At 48.4% G+C, this 17,566-nt stretch overlaps 2 protein-coding genes across 9 annotated transcripts in view; one reads left to right on the forward strand and one right to left on the reverse strand.

Moving 5' to 3' along the window:
• Nucleotides 1-8,060, reverse strand: part of TNRC6B (trinucleotide repeat containing adaptor 6B) — a 244,137-nt gene extending 236,077 nt beyond the window's left edge. For 4 of the 8 annotated variants that reach the window (XM_059681456.1, XM_059681462.1, XM_059681458.1 and 1 more), the window contains exon 1: nt 7,848-8,060. The gene's annotated coding sequence lies outside the window, so the exon portion shown is untranslated. Of the gene's footprint in view, nt 1-7,697; nt 7,732-7,847 lie in introns of those variants that run through there. The other 4 variants (XM_059681461.1, XM_059681460.1, XM_059681454.1 and 1 more) reach the window with 2 other exon arrangements.
• The window catches only part of RPS19BP1 (ribosomal protein S19 binding protein 1), a 519,247-nt gene that overhangs the window by 128,120 nt on the left and 373,561 nt on the right, over nt 1-17,566 (forward strand). The gene's annotated exons all lie outside the window — the stretch shown is intronic.

Here is a 17,566-nt window from a genome sequence, read left to right on the forward strand (position 1 = left end):
TAGGGGTGACTATGAAGTCATTAAAGAAGTAACATATAAACTGAGCTCTGATGGTTGAAGAAGCATCAACTAAGGTCAGGGTGGGAGGCTTAAAAGTCAGGGTGGGAGGCTCACAGACCATAGGAATAGCAAGTGCCAGGAAGAGACCTTGAATGGGGAGGAATACGCATCTCAAGAACCAGGAGGGTCAGTGTGCAACAGTACAGGCAGCAAAGGGGAGAGCGGCATGAAAGGAGGCAGAGTCTTCACTGGCACCACGTGAACAAGACAGACCAGGTACTTATTCTAATGAAGTTTATGTTCCTGAGAGGGGATAGCAGGGTCCGGGAGACTCATTAGGGAAGAAATACGATCAGACTCATACTTGTGGGGGTTTTTAGATTTTTTTATTGATATTTTTTAGAGAGAGAAACATTGATGTGATAGCAAACCATCGATAGCTGCCTCCTATACGCCCCCCCCCCCCCCCCAAGATAGAGCACATAATCCGGGCATGTGTCCCTGACCAGGAATCGAACTGGCAACCTTTCAGTGCACATGACGATGCCAAACCAACTGAGCCACACCAGCCAGCGCTATATTTGTTTTTTAAGTAAATGTTTTATATTTGAAGTATAACACATATACAACAGGTATGTAGCTTTAAAAGATTTTTCTTGCTGCAGTTTTAACAATTCAGAGGCAGAGAATTCCATACTTACAAAAGAAAAAAACTGAGGTTCTGCAAAGCCAAGTAATTTATTTGAGGTCATTTATTCAAACATTTGAGTGCCTACAATATGGCAGATACAGCATAGCATGTGTTTGGGGATGCAGAGATGAATGCGATAGTCTTGCTCTTAAGAAACTCACAATCTAGTAAAAAGAAACAGATCTTGAAACATGATACAGTATAGTCCATGCTGGAAATGAGTAAAGTATAAGGGAGTAGAGAGAAATTAAATCTCTCTAGGAAGAATTTATCATTTCACCATCTCTTGATAAAGAGGCATGTTTTCCATACTATTATAGTAGTTGAATTTGCAATCATTCCTGTGCTTGCAACATAGTAGGCACTCAAGCAAATGTCTGTAATACAAACCATGCAAGGACTTTTAACTCCTAGTTCAGTGCCTTCCCAGTAATCAACTGAGCCCCTTGCATTAATTCCAAGGAGCTCTTCTTTTGAAGCTGCTTTCAGAGCCTGTTCACAAACCACAACAGAAAATAAGTCTCACTAAATTAAAGCCAAACCTCATTTTTGACCCAGCCTGAAAATCCATAACAAGATCTAAGCACAGTTATTTAAAAGCAAATCTTCATTCAGAAGAAATGTTCCTATGAAGACAGTATGCTATATACTTCTTCATAATTCATGATCTCTGTCCTCAAAGGACTTATATTTTGGCTCTGGCCAGGTAGCTCAGTTGATTAGAGCACTGTCCAGATACACCAAGATTGTGGGTTCCATCCCTGGTCAGGGCACATAAAAGAATCAACCAATGTATGCATAAATAAGTGGAACAACAAATCAATGTTTCTCTCTCTCTAAAATAAATTTTTAAAAAATAACTTATATTTTAGTTTCTAAATGCAAGGTAGCATTTGTTCATTTATTTAAAACTAGAGACCTGGTGCACGAAATTTGTGCGGGGGGGGGGGGGAGGGGGTCCCCTCAGCCCAGCCTGCGCCCTCTTTCAGTCTGGGACCCCTCACTCCTTACCGCCCACCTGCTGGCTGCTCCTTACTGCTCAGCTTGCTGCTCCGTGAGCCCAGCTTCTGGCTGAGTGGCGCTCCCCCTGCGGGAGCACGCTGACCACCAGGGGGCAGTTCCTGAGTTGAGCATCTGCCCCCTGGTGGTCAGTGCACATCACAGCGACCAGTTGTTCTGCTGTCTGGTCAATTTGCATATTAGGATATAGGATATTTGCATATTAGGATATTGCATATAGGATATTTATAAATTGCCTACTACAGGCCAGGTCAGGGGCTGTCTTAGGAATGCAAACATGAGTAAAACAAAAGTCTGCCTTCAAGGAACTCAACTCACACTCTCTTGAAGGGAGCTGATAATACACACCCCCAAATAATCTGAGCTGTAATTCAACAGGTACACACAGTGGGAACATACAGGCTGTGTACAGATACCATGGATTCTATTTCACCAGGCACCTATTCCTATTGGTCAGTGCCCATGCTTTATCAGTTGTTAAATGTTTTAATATTACCTCTGATTACAAAACTAATAAATATTATCAGTAATTGCTATATGAAAAGAATAGTGACACAAAAAATTAATGTTAAAAGGGTTCAGAGGAAATGTTGAGAACTCTCGGAATCCCTGGGTTTCTCAGCACGGAAGCTTAGCATATTTGGAAAAGGAGCTGGCTCTAGGTAAGGGACACAGAGTTATCAAAAGGCCAGCAGCTGGAAATACCCAGGCATAGGCCTTCTACTACACTGAGGATATGGTTTAGAGGTGTGCTGTCCAACACGGTAACCATTAGCCACATGGGGCTACTTCGAACCTGACATGTGGTTAGTCTGAATTGAGATGTTGAAAAATACACTCCAGATGTTAAAGACTTAACATGAAAAAAGGAATATAAAGCATCTCAATTTTTTTTTACTGATAACCTGTTTACATAATAATATTTTGGATATATTGAAGTAAATAAAAATCAATTTTACCATGTCTACTATTTTTAATGTGGCTGCGAGAAAAGTTAAAATGACCTACGTGGCTCCTATTAGTGGCTTGCATTCTAAACTATCTGGACAATGGAACACCACTGAAGGTTTCCAAACTTAAGTGCCTGTGGTAGGTTTGGCGACGGGGCAGGAAACATAAACAAAGATTAGTGTGGGGGCAATCTGTAGGGTCAAGACACTAGAGGCAGCTGTCAGTGTGAAAAAGTAGTAAATGTCAAAGGGTAAGCAGACTCAGCTGGAAAGTGTACATTGTCTTTAGAAGTCCACACTGAGTAGAGAGAGGAGGAAGAAATCAAGAGCAGGGTGAGGTGAGGGAAGAAGAACAGCTGCAAACGCTGACCCGCGTCTGGATAACCAAGGTGCACTGCTCAGCAGACAGGCAAGCTCAGCTAACAGTTTAGGTTAGATCTAGTCTGGCTCAATGGTAAGGGCTTCTAGGCAGTGGCACCATTCAGAGGGAGAACAGGATCGAGGTCCTCTTCAGCAATTTCTGATCTATCTCTGCATGGCAAGACCTCCAACAGTGGGGTCAAGTCCCAGAGAAGGTAGGAGAAATTAAGGTTATCAGAAACTACAAGATAGCGATAAATTATAAAATCAAAAGCCCAGACACAACACAGCCAACAAACATTTACTGGGAGTTTGCTGTACACCTGATTCTTGGCTAGGCTCTGGAGACATGAAAAACAAAACAGACATGGTCCTGAATCATAAAATGTAGTGAGAGCTAAGAAAAAATAACAGGAATTCTGAGAGATCTAATTGAGGGTGGATGGAGGTAGTGGGACGAGGTCATAAAGTAAAGCCTCTCTGGGGAAGTGACAATTTAATCTGAACCCTAAAGTCAGTTGTGTGAAGACAAGGGGGAAGCAGAGGGTTAGGGTTAGGACAGGGTTAGGAAGCAGGGAGGGAAGAATAGCCCAAGCCAGGAGAATGGTAGGTTCAAAAACACTGAGGCTGAAAAAGGCTTGAGCAATTCAAGGAATTGAAAGACCAAGTTGAGTCTTCAGAAAGGTGGGTGGGTTACCCAGCCGGGGTGGCTCAGTGGTTGAGCACTGACCTATGAACCAGGAGGTCAAAGTTGGATTTCCGGTCAGGGCACGTGCCATGCCTGGGTTGTGGGCTCAATCCCCAGTGGGGGGTGTGCAGATCAATGATTCTCATCATTGATGTTCCTCCCTCTCTCCCCCTCTCCCTTCTTCTCTAAAATAAAAAGAGTAATAAAATATATGTATATATATTTTTTGTTTTATTTTAAAGAAGGGGGGGGGTCATAAAATAAAATCCCAAACAACCTGAGTGCAATGGGAAGCCATGAGGGGTTTTGACCAGAAAAGCAGTCTGATCCTGGTGGGGTTCTAAATGCTCCAACTACCTACGCTCCACTCAGCCTAATGAACCAGAGCTGGCTTGGCAGCAAATGGGCAGAAGCCAGAATTTGTAACTGAGTAGCAGGATACCAGGTCTGGGATAAGAGTTTATTATAAGGCCCTCTAAATGAGTTTCAAGTTTGGCACCACTGAAAATTACAGAAAAATCTGATGAAAGAGCTGGTCTGGAAGGCAAAGTTAAGGCCTAACTTTAACACAGTGAGTATAAAGGAGTAATGAAGAATTCTAGCAGGTAAACATGGATGTTTGGATTATGGAAGAGAGCCAGGCATAGATATGCAGATTAACATTTTTAAGGAATAGAAAAAAATAAAAATAAAACAAGGACAACAAAAGAAGCCCCAGCCTGAAACCTTAGTGTTTGTTTATCTCTGGAACGGAAGTCAGGAGAAAGTGTATCAAAAGGGATATAGCATGGCCCTAGCTGGTTTTGCTCAGTGGATAGAGCATCGGCCTGTAGACTGGAGGGTTCCGGGTTCGATTCTGGTCAAGGGCACATGCCTGGATTGCAGGCTTGATCCCCAATAGGGGCATGTAGGAGGCAGCCCATCAATGATTCTCTCTCATCACTGATGTTTCTATCTCTCTCTCCCTCTTCCGTCCTCTCTGAAATCAATAAAATATATGTATATTTTAAAAAGGGATATAGCATGAAAGAGTTTGGGTGTGGGGTGCGATATAACTGCTCGGTATCCTAGTTGTGGTGGTCGTTACATAAATCTATACATTTGTTAACATTCATGGAACTGTATACACCCTAAAAGTCAATGCTACTATATGTTATTTTTAAAAATAAAATAAAAAATTTAAAGGGGATGGGGATAGTCAAAAGGACTGACTGCTGAAGGGAGATAGAAAAAGATGTTCTGGGAAATTTAACCATTAGGCAATTGACGACCTGGGAAAAGCCTCACTGAGTGGTGAGGTTGGGAGCCAAGATGCAAAGGTTCAAAGAATGACTGAGTAGTAAAGGGAAACGGTCATTATAGCCTCCTCTTTAGAACTCGAGGTGAAAGGAAAAACAGAATGGTACAGCAGTTCTGATAAGTACCTCTGGGAGATTTAGCAAACTGGCAGAGCCAAACGCCCAAGATCATATGAGTTGTTCCATCTAAGTATTCTTCTGGAATTTGCATTTTGCACATGAGCTATTCACTTTATTGTCCCATTAAACTAAAACTGCTAAAATGAATCTGAAGTCATTACATTTTTAACTCTGCTCCTTAGTCAACTAACATTTACTGTGTCCCTATTATGTGCTAAGCACTGTGCTAAATACAAAAGTTCCTGGTCCTGGAAGAGGGTATAGGACTCATCATAACAGCAAGGTAGTGAAGCAGATATCTGAGCAAAGGGCTCTGAAAGCCTTGACCTCTAATTAAATACATTTTATTTATCTTTATAAAAATTAAACAGGGAAGAGATTAAAAACAGCACAGATGTGCTTTGGTACAAATGTTCTTAACTTTCAAAGTTAAAGAATGAGTTTAACATTAAATTCTTAAATTAGGTAGGGGCAACCTAATTCATCATTAGTAGCATTTCCCTTTGCTATTCCTCTCTACTTTTCAGTGCCCTTTCCATATTTCTTCCTTTGGATAATTTAAGAAGCAAAATGGAACAAGCACAGACTTTGAAACCAGACAGACTTGAGACTAAATCTATGCCCCTGAACTTCCTATGTGGCTCTTGTAGGCTCCTTTTCTCATTCATAAAACAGTAATGATACCTACCCCACAGGCTTAAGATAAGGATTAGAAAAAATAGTCCTAGCCAGTTTGGCTCAGTGGACAGAGCGCCAACCTGTGGACTGAAGGATCCCGGGTTCGATTCCGGTCAAGGGCATGAAGGGCATGTACCTCAGTTGCAGGCCCCCTAGTCGGGGGCATGTACCTGAGGCAACCAATTGATGTGTCTCTCTCACCACACTGATGTGTTTCTCTTTCTGTGTCTCTTTCCCTCCCTTCCTCTCACTCTAAAAATCAATGAAAAAAATATTCTGGGGTGAGGATTAGCAAAAACAAACAAATAAACAAACATATACAGAGGATGGCATATGGGAAGCACGCAATAAATGTGTTCCTACCATTTGAACAAATGCTACTGTTCTGATTTTAAACAATTCTAAGCGCTTCCTTTTGAATGAGGGCAACAATTCTTTTGTTTCAAGGGTATGACATTTATCTGCTACCTTCGAAAAGCAGCTTGGAAATTTCTTCTCCTTAAGTCCTATCACAGACTATTCTGCTCAAATAATGTTTGGGACAAGCACTTAAAAACGGTTAAGAACTAAGAAAATATAAAGGTGTCCCGAGTGGGACCAGCCAGTCTGATCTGCGTTCTGGATACCTGCCTTCGTGTAGGGGACCTGCTGCATTCCTATCCCCCCCACCACCCCCCACACCTACCTACAGCAACACTACACTCCGCAAGACAATGTGCTCCAAGTTCTGCTTTTTAAGAGGCATTTACATAACACCACCAGGAGAATAAATACCGCTCCACAACCCAAAGCACCAATGCTTCTCCACATCAAAGGCAACTCCCAGCCTAATGAAATTATCCACGAAGATGAGGGGAACAGCCTCTACGGTTAAAACTTCCACAAAATTCTAAGGTGGACACCTTATTTCTACATGCTTAGCTGCTTGGTGGGCGCCACTAGCGACGGTTTGTTTCAATGGAGAAACATCTCTTGACAACTCTCGTTGAATAATTTTGCTTACATTGTTATACAAATGACCAACTTGAAATCTGCCTTCTCCTCGCTCCCTCTCTAGCACAGATGCTAAAAAGCAACACAACAGCCAAAACATGAGAAAGCGAGGAGTCTGAGAAAACCCAGACTGACACCCGGAGCCCAAGGAACCGAGGACGGGCTGGTCCTTGCGCTCACAAGAGGCTCCCGTCACTGGGTGTCCACAGCCGCTATGGTGTATTCAGCCCACTGTGGGCTGCTAACCCCACTGTGGGCCATTAACCCCAATAGTTTGGAAGTAAAGGGGGGGCAGGACCACTGGAAGGCAGAGAACATTCCTCGGGCTGTTTCATCTAATGTTATTCCCCTCGTTTCCTCTTGGAAAGCCTGAGTCGCCTGTCGAAGATGGCCACACACGCAGGACTCTGGGATGAGGGGTGAAAGGGTGGTGCCCCCCGGCCCGGGTTACCCGGGGGACCCACCGTCACTCCGTCACGCAGGTCGTGCACCCCGGCAGGGACCCGGAGGCTCCGAGGCCTGACGCCTCTCCGACACGCGCCTCCGCGGGCCTCGGCTTTCCTTCGCGACCAGGACCCCTTCCTGCCCAAGGGCCCCCCAGCCACGGGAAGCGAACCCGACTTGGCCAGCCCGCCCGGAAGCCCTCCCCAGCTCACACCTGCCAGCGCGTGACGCCCCCAGCCGCGCGCCCGTCCGACCCGGCCCCGCCATCCCCGACGCCCCTTCCCTGCGCGCGGGACGTCAACCGCGTCCCTCCCCGCCCCCGGGTCAAAACCACCAGACGGCTGCCCCCTCGGAGCACGCGCTCCGCGCCGCCGCCGCCGCCCCCGCCCCCGCCTCCGCCGGGCCCCGCGCGCGCTCACGCCCCTCCCGGCCCTCGCCCCGCCGCGCTCGCTCACTCGCGAGGACTCGCACGCCCTGCGCCTCAGCTTGACAGGCCTGCCCGCACCGCGCGCTCCCGCGGGCGTCCTCGCCACCCGGCCGCCCGGTCCTGACTCGCGGTGTGCGGGGGAGGGGAAGAGCAGCCGTGGCCGTCGGTCCTCACTCACCGCCGAGCCGTGCCGGTTCCGAGTGCGCGGCGTTCCGCTGTGAGGCGATGCGATGCGATGCGCGCGGTCCCCGCTCCTCCGCTGGCTGTGGAAGCGACGTAGTAGGGGGACCGAGGAGAACGGGGGTCAGTCCCTTCCGCTTCACCTCCCAGACACACGGGGACCCCAGAAACTAAAACAAAATAAACAAACTTTCCCCTCCGCCTCCCTCCCCCAAAACCACAACACAAACACTCTGGGGCCTGCCCACAGCCGCACTCCATTGGCTGCAGGGAGGATGCCTCCGGCTCTTACTGGTTGGCTTTTGTGTTTGTCAAGCTAGTGCTCCGCCCCTCCAATTCCTCGCCGCTGCCGTCGCCCCTCATTGGTCAAATGCTTCCCGTTTGACGAGCTAGGATTGGCTAAACTGCCTGCGCCAATCATTGGGGGACACACCCCCTTAGCATCCCAGAGGCCGCTTCCTCGGTCGCCGACCCAGAGAGGCGAAGGGGAAATTAGAGCATGATGGCGGCCGAGTCCACTTGGCGCAACCATCGTCTTTTTTCTTTTTTTTTTTTTTTAGCTCATTAGTGCCTAGCCCCGGCACAGTATCCCCCGAGCTCCTCTCTCCATCCAGTACTGCCTAATAACGGAATGTATACGTGCCGGCTCCTTAATTTATCTTCGCCGAAGTGCTGAGTGTGGGCTGGTTGTGCGTCATTGGACTGTCAGAATGTCACTCGCTGGTCCCATCTTCACACTATTGGTGGAAAAGCAAGAAAGCCCGTCCACCAACAAGGGCCAATGCCATTGGTTTGACTCCACCGAGTTCTTTTCTGGGACCTTATTGGGCAAAGGAGCGCGTCCGTCAGATCTGGCATTCACTGTGCTAGTTAAATTGTTTAAGGGGGAGTTTGGAGGACTCCGTTGATGGTAATAATGACTATCACCTATTGGGTGCCCACTGTGTGCCAAATACCGTGCGGAATCCTTTACAGGAATTATCTGGTCAAACCTGTGAGTTTCACAGATTCTCTAAATTTTACGGATAGGAGACAAAGGTGCCAGAGAGGTTGGGAAACTTGCCCAAGGTCACCCAGATAGAAAGTAGTTGGTGGGCCTGGCATGCGGTCCTGGATCTGTCAGGCTCCAGAGCCCTCTCTTTTCATTGTACTTTAGGGCCTCTCTCTTTGCCAAAATTGTACCTGTCAGCCAACCCAACATCTTAAAAACATTTTTTTTCAGAATTCAAGTTCTTTCATCGGTTTCTAGAAGTGACATTGTTGGGAATTAAAAACCTATGGGGAGGTTGTCAATGCCGCCACCACAGCCTCCCGCCCAGGACCCATTCCTCCCACCCTAACATAAACAATCTGGCGCTTCCTAACCAAAAGCCCGTCTATCTCCACGATCATCTTCTCTTGGATATTTCTACCATCCTTGTGTGCCAAAACCTACCTCCTCGACCCCCATCCTATCTTTGGAGAGAGTCCTCAAGAGCTGGAAGCAAGGAGGAAGAATAAATTGCTTAGAAATAAATAATTGATTGCGTGCAAAGGGAACAGCCCTTCAGCTCCTGGGAAGCTTCCAGAGTTACCCCTGATGCTGTACAAGACGTGTGCTCCTGGCTCGTGGCCAGTGGATTCTTTTTCCGTGGCAGCTTACAGCGAAGTGAATCCAACATTCCAGCCAGGGGAGGGAAGGGTGCTTAGGACCCACTGCCAGAGAGCCAGCCCCAGCCTCTGGGGCTGAAATGATCTGCAAGAGCACAGTGCTGGACTGGAGCCTGCATTCCAGCTCGAGTAATTAACATTTTACCATCCCAAATCCCCATCCTCTGTAGCGTCAGTGGGATCAGCGCCCTGGTTTCACTTCCTGACCCAGGCTGTTGTGTAACCTCATTGGCACTGCTTTAATAATAAAACAACCACTGTAACAGTAATAATGCTCAGCACTTAAAGCCTTTCAGCAGAAGACAAGGCATTTCACAAACATCAATTAAGACTGAATGGTATTCCTAGGACAACTGACAGCAGGCAATCATGAGTCAAATTCTAATCAAGGTCCTAAAACCCTGAGTCCTTATAACCACATGCACATACCCCATACGAGCATTCCAACTTGGGCTTCTGAGCTGGAAACAGAATGAGAAATGTTCAGGGCCCAACCTTCCTTGTTTTTACAGTTGTTTGTTTGTACTACCATTTTAACCCTTAAACTAATACTTGGTTTTATAGTCGGACACATCCATCTCCCCCAACTAGTTGTAAGTTCCTTGAAAACGAATGGTTTCTTTTTTGTCTTTGCATCCCTTAAATTCCTCTGATTATTAAAGTTCCCCAGTTAATAATTATTCGGTAACCGAAACATTGCTAGAGGCAAGAATGACAGAACTGAAGCTGCCCTACTTCAGGCACATCATGAGAAGGCAGGGTTCTTTGGAAAGGATAGTAACGCTGGGAAAAATAGAAGCAGGAAAAGAGGAAGGCCAGGTCTGAGATGGATTGACTTCATAAAAGAAGCCATAGGCATGAGTCTACAAGGGCTGAGCAGGGCTGTTGAGGACAGAACCTTGTGGGCATCCATCACTCATTAATAGGGTTGCCAGAAGTTGGAGACAACTCAACGACAGGTAAGGTATATAACACACACACATGTTTATTGAGCCTGTGGCCCTTTTCCTAAGGTACAAAGGCTAAGCAGATAAAGAAACCACCTTTGCCTTCAGGGATCTCAGTCTAGCGGAGGTGACCAACAGGTAAACAGATAATCACAGTGCAGGTGGTTTGAAACACATGGGAGGGACACAGAATTCAATCTTGGATGGACAGGGATGGCTTCCTAGAAGAAGTGATATTTACAAGGAGAACTGAAGGATGCATTGTGGTTAGCTAGGCAAGAGACGAAATATGTGGTGACCTGCCACATTTGCTCTCTGGGGACAGGGAGCAGGATAGGAATAGCCAGGAGTGACGAAAGCTGTTTCCTATAATGTTTGTCTTTGAGGGCCTTCAGCTATCTGTTCACTCCACCTCATTGTCTTTCCCTCCCCAGGAGAAAGCAGGAAGGTGGAAACCCTGTCATGTTTGCCCATTTGAGAATAAGAAAATAATTTTCAGATTAAGATTGCTGGGTGTGGTTTTTTTTTTTTTCCTGATCATAAAAGTAACATTGAGTAAAGATTTCAGACAATACAGAAAGTTTTACGGTAGAAAAGTAAAAGCTCCCCCAAATCCCACTACTAAAACCAAACACCGTTAAGGAGAATATCCTCCCAGACTCTTTTATGAATAGACCCACACATACATTTCTTCCAACATTGGGATGTGGTTTTAGGGTCTTGTCTGCACTCTGAGAACTCTCATTGCTCAGAGCTGCAGTTTTGGAAGGAACCTCTCCTCACTTTCTATACTTATGGGAGGGAAGCCAATAAATCAACCAAATAGTTATTGCAGAGGATGATGGGTTTCAAATTCTGTCGTAGCAAATGATAAAGTACCACCTGTTACAGGACTTTGGGGCTTGCTTGGCCTCGCGGAGGAAGAGGGAGGGGAGGGGCTGCTGTGCTTACTGCTCTAGCGCAGGGGCGGGCAAACTTTTTGACTCGAGGGCCACAGTGGGTTCTTAAACTGGACCGGAGGGCCGGAACAAAAGCATGGATGGAGTGTTTGTGGGAACTAATATAAATTCAAAGTAAACATCATTACATAAAAGGGTACGGTCTTTTTTTTCAATAGTTTTATTCATTTCGAACGGGCCGGATCCGCGGGCCGTAGTTTGCCCACGGCTGCTCTAGGGCTTACTGGCATGCTTTGGTGGCTGTAGAGCAAACATGTCAAACTCGAGGCCTGCAGGCCGCATGCCTCATTTATTGGGCCTGTGGTAGCCTTTGAGTTTGACATGCTTGCTGTAGAGTCAATCCATGCCTAGAAAAAGGCAGCCCAGGTCAGAGAATGACATGCTAGGGTGTTCTTCTCTGCTCTCTTTTTTCATTTCTTCTCTGCAAGTTGCTTGGGGGTGGGGTGTGGGGGGAGGATTTTTGTTTGTTTCTTTCAACCCACCCGGCTTTGAGAGTGAAAAGACTCAGCTAGCCCCTCACACCTGTATGCAGGCCAAGTACAGTATGTTCTTGGAGTGCTATACTATTCTTAGAGCTCTATATGTGTTGTTCTATGCAGCTGGCTTTTGGCTGGAGGGAAAGGCAGATTTAATGGGTGATAGCTGCCTTGGCTGGCTACCAAAAGTGCTCTGAGCCATTCCAAGCAATAGGCCTTCCTTTTTTCCCTTGAGAGAGTGTTCTGTGATCCCTGAGCACATTGCATTGGCCTGGATAAAATCCAGTGCAACAGGAACTTCTGCGAATGATTCTGCATTGACCCACAAGCGTGGGGTGGCCCTAGCCAGCTGGATGTGCGCCAGCTCTGGTTTCTGTGGTTCAGGAAAACTCCCGCTACCCTTCGCACTGGCCTCTCATTGCTATGAGACACTTGGAAGTGTTTGTAAGCATTCTTCAATTCTCCGAACTGATAAACATGGGAAGATCCCTGCAAAGCAACCTAATCCAAAAAGACAAGAGGAACCGGGGACAGCTGATACTGCTCACTGGGGCAGTGGGTGTGGCCACAGCCAAGGCCAGGAGCAGTGGGGGAGGGGAGCTTTCTTCAGGGCGCTGATTATAGCGGACATGCCCATAAGCATTCATTACATGTCTGGTAGCATTTATTGTGCAACAAAGCCCTTGTGGCCGACGCGGAGCCACTTCTAAGTCACCTCTCATTTCTTAAGACCGCACTTCCTGAAAAGCTCCGGGTTGAAGCAGCAAATGCTGAACCGTTCCTGTGTGCTGGCCAATCCTAGATCCACAGGAGGCTCACGGGAGAACCAGGAGCGGCGGCTGTGAATACGAGCCACCCTTTCGTGAACACTTGCTGTGCGTCAGACGCCGTGGGAAACTGAGGCACTGGAGGGCTGACTGACTTGCCCCAGTATTACCCCTTGCAGTTCCCCAGGTCGTCTGGCTCTAAGAGCCAGCTCTTCTCCATGCTGCTCTGGTGCCTGGGATGTCTGCCTGAAGAAGGCCGCAGGGCTGTTGGGGAGGTAGCCATCCTCCCGGTGGACATAGCCTTTATGAGCCCAACCCCTGCCCCTTGCCCGACAGGCTCAGGGAGAGACGCGCACCTCTTCTTGGCTGAATTATTTCCTCTGATGGTCCTTCCTCCACTGCCCAATTGAGATCTGGCTCTCCTGCCACTCCCATCAAAATAACGGGCTTCCTACCTACCTTCCTTCCTTCCTTCCTTCTTTCCTTCCTTTCTCCCTCTATTTCCTTTTCTTTGCTTTAAAATAGCGACCTGTGGCCATCTCCACCACTGATGCTCTCTCATCCTTTAAACCTGGCTTCTAGCCCTAACTCTCCACTAAAATCCATTTCTCTAAGCACATCTATGACCTCTTGGTGGCCAAGATCCAAGAAACTTTCTCAGCCCTTGTTTCCATGGCTTCATCACTGTTTTACTCTGAGAATCTTCTCTTGACTTCCCAAAATAGCCAGCTTCCCTCCTACCTCTACAACTGCTCATGCCCTTTTTCGTACCACCCCTTTCTCCGAGCTCCTTCAAAGGAGTCTGTTGGTTCTTCTCTCCTTATGTCACCTTCTGCGGGGGGAGAGGGATGGAGTGGGGAGGGTGGAGAGCCGCTGGGTCATTGTCCTGCCTTCACCTCTAAGATTGTGATTGTCGTCTCTCCATCTTCAGCCTTCCTTCGGCAGCCTGCTTGCCGTGTGACCTTGTGTAAGTCACATAAGCTGTCTGAGCTTCCGTTTCCTCATTTCCAAAATGGACATATTTATTATTGTAGACTCTAAGATAATGATAACACTTAAAATGTGTAAGCACAGACTATGCTGGGCAGGACCAGCTACATAATTTGTGGCCATGCAAAGTGAAAGCATGGGGTTCCTCCTTCCAACATTTTTAAGAATTTCAAGACAGCAATAGCAGAGCATTAAACCAGATGTGAGCCCCTTTGCCTTCTGAGCATGGGCCTCTGACACTGCGAAGGTTGCATACCCATGAAGCCAGGCACAGTTCTAAGAACTATACATGTACTAGAGGCCCGGTACACGGATTCCTGCACGGGTGGGGTCCCTCAGCCTGGCCTGTGCCCTCTAGCAATCCAGGACCTCTCCCGCTCAACCCAGCCTTGCTGTGCCTGCCACTGCAGCCTGCTGCCACCTGCTGCCACTGGGTAGTGCTGCTGTAGCAGGAGAGGCTCCCACTGCCACAGCTGCGCCCTCCAGCCATGAGCCCGGCTTCTGGCTGAATGGCGCTCCCCGCTGTGGGAGTGCACTGACCACCAGGGGCCAGCTCCTGCGTTGAGCGTCTGCCCTCTGGTGGTCAGTGCGCGTCATAGTGACTGGTCGTTCCGGTCTTCCGGTCTTTCTGTTTGACGGTCCTAATGGTTGCTTAGGCTTTTCTATATATAGATTACCTTATTCAATCCTTATAACAATCTTTTTTTTTTTTTTTTTAAACTTCAGGGTGTTTTTTTTTATTATTGATTTTTTTACAGAGAGGAAGGGAAAGCGATAGAGAGCCAGAAACATCAATGAGAGAGAAGCATCAACCAGCCGCCTCCTGCACCCCCCCCACTGGGGATGTGCCCGCAACCAAGGTACACGCCCCTGACCAGAACCGAACCCGGGACCCCTCAGTCCCCAGGCCGACGCTCTATCCAGTGAGCCAAACCGGCCAGGGCCCTTATAACAATCTTATGAGGCAGATACAGATGAGGAAACCAAAGCAGAGAGGGGTTAAGTAACTGTCCAAGGTCACCGTTTTTAATTGGTGGAGTTGAGGAAAATACCACCTGTCCGGTGGGCATTGTTATGAGATCCACACAGAGAAGGGCAGGTGCCTCCCAGGGAACCCTCAGGAGGACCCTCTGGTGGCCCTTCTGCTGGGCCACGTCCGCTCGGTCCTCCATGAGTTCGCATGTGCAATTTCTGCTGCCCAGGATGCCCCTTCCTCCTTCCCTGTGTCTGCGTCTACACTTTCTTCAGAGCTCAGTTCTAGCCCCTCCTCCTCTCAGGGGCTCCTGGAGCAGAGAAGCCTGGCTGACATCTGTCTTCCCCCGAGGTCCTCTCAGGACCCGTGTGGAGTCAGATCCACCCCCAGCCTGGCCATGGGGATTATGCATAACTTTCAGCATTTACCTTCAAGACTCACTGATAACCAATCCTACAAGGCTGGTGCGAACACGTTTAAAACCCTTTCTCCACGACATGACAAAAGCTTGTGATAGCCTATCTCACCCACCAGCTCAGGAGGCCTTGAGGGAAGATACTGTATCTGAATCTTCACTCTCTCTTTAATGTTTATAATTCTCTTGAAAATTCTTTCTGGGCTCTGGGCCTTTCCCTGGAAAGTCTTGCCTCATCCTCCCTTCCCCCATTCATTCCTCAGGCATCAGCTCAGAGATCACCTCCTCCGCCAGGTGGAGCTTAGTGCCTTTCCTGGGCTTACACACTCCCTCTACTCCCCCATCGGAACACTGCCTCCCTGGGGCCATATTCTTAACCTGAGGGTAGAGATGGGGTCTGTTTTATCACAGCGCCTGGGACACAGTAAGTTCTCAATGTTTGTTTAAACCAACCAATGAATGAATAAAAGTAAATGTTAAATGTTGGTTCAAACTCCGGGCTTTTTATGGCCCTCAGCACAGGGCTGGGCACCTAATGGATACTTACGTGAACTTACGGAACGGGTGAAAACCAAGGACAAATCCAGAATTTCTAAGAAGAGGCAGCAATCTGGTTGCGGGAGGAAGGATGGGGGATCCCTCTGGACAGAACAATGAGAAATCAAGGATCCCCAGTTGTGGCAGTTGGGAGTTAGGGCTGGGAGTGTGGAGGAGAGGTGTCCTGGGCTAGGGGTCGGCAAACCAGGGCTTGACGGGCCAAATCCAGCCATCGTCTGTTTTGGCATGGCCTGTGAGCTAAGAATATTTTTTATGTTTTTAATGGTTGAAAACAATGAAAGGAATACTATTCTGTGACATGTGCAAATTATAATGAAATTCATATTTCAGTGTCTGGCGTGTCACTGGAACGCGGCCGCACTCACTCGTTTAGTATATACTGTGGTTGTTTAGTGCTACAGCAGCAATAGTCGTGACATACCTTGCGTGTCTGCAAAGCCTGGAATAGTTATCATCTGGCCCTTTAAGGAAAAGTTTGCCCACCCCTGGCTTCTGCCATCTGACGTCTCTTACCAGGAGGAGGAAGGCGCTATGCTGCCAGCTGGCCACAAGGTGTCAGCATTTCACCACAGTGGCTTCGGCCCCATAGGCTCCTCTAAGAAACCGCAGCCCAGAGCTGGCCCTTGAGCTCCGCCCAGTCTGGCTGGAGCCTGCAGGGAGGGCACAGGGCTGGTTTGGGAGGTGCAGGTGGCAGGCTTTTCCGGATGCGCGGTTTCTTTGGTTTTGGTTTAATTTGTACTTTATATATGAAAGATTCTCCAAACAGACTAAAGTTGTTAATTTCACCCAAAGCTATAAATCAAGAACAGTTGTGGGACTTTTGCACAACCAGGTAAGACTGTGGTCCTCTTCCACGCCTGCAACCAACACACGCACGGAGCCAAAGGTGGGGGTGGGTGTGCACGAGGCTCAACCTGGCATCTCCGGCAGGTTTTCTCCATCACCTTTCAAAACCTGGGCCTGGGAACTTCCTCCGGGCGGGCAGGGATGCGGCCCCGTGTGCCAACGACTCAACATGAGAGTGGCAGGTATACAGGGAGGGAGCAAGGGAGAGAAGCCAGGGGAGAATGTCCCAACAGGGAAATGATCAAGGCCCCGATACAACACATCCCCCAAAGCACCGCGGGTTACGGAGCCCCTCCCACACGCCAGCCCGGGTGCTGAGAGCGTTACTCCCCAGAGCCTGCCCGTTCTGAAGCCCCTCCTCTCGCCATCACGTGCCTCCGCTACGCTCACAGCAAGCAGCCTATCCATCCCCCTTAACTCGGCCAGTGGCACAATGGCCTTCCTTGCTCACCGTGCCTCCCCAGGCCCACTGCCCCATAAACAGCCATTGAACGAACAGATGACTAATACTGCAGTCAAGTGCCTTTCCTTGTCCAATCACCCCACTTCCAGGGAGTCCAAGCGGCGCGCAGGAAAGGGGAATCCCGAGGCCCGGGTCTTGCTCTGAGCACAGGATGGCTCTTTCCCTGGGTGGGGCCCCGAGGACCATGGCCTCTTCGGGCACACTGCCTGCTCTTGTCTTTCCCACACGCTTGCTGGCTTCCTTGGCAGGTCCTCACTGGTCTCCTTGGACGTGGACATCTGTTCCTGAAGGTGCTTGGACCAATTCCCTCCCTTCCAGGCCCGTCCCTTTCTCCCCTGCTTTGGTGTTGGCCGTTTGAAAGGAAATGTGCAGATAGGGTCATCCCTGGACAGCCCCAGACCTGGGCCCACCTGGTGTGGAGAGGTGGGGAGATGGACACAGACTGAAAGGAGAACCTTCCTGGAGGAATCGGTGGACCAGGAGGGACTCCTGATAAACCCAGTCCTTAAGCCATTAAACAGCAGCAAGTAGAATCCTGTTTACCTCCCACAGAGTCCCAGCCTTCGGGAACCGACCGAAAGGTCCTGATCAGTTCTGGAGGCCCCACCACCCCTGTGTCAGTCAGCCTGGCTTATTCGATCAGGCGACTGCCACGTTTTCAATCATTTACCAA

Source organism: Myotis daubentonii, chromosome 2, assembly GCF_963259705.1.
Source record: "Myotis daubentonii chromosome 2, mMyoDau2.1, whole genome shotgun sequence".
Taxonomy (NCBI): domain Eukaryota; kingdom Metazoa; phylum Chordata; class Mammalia; order Chiroptera; family Vespertilionidae; genus Myotis; species Myotis daubentonii.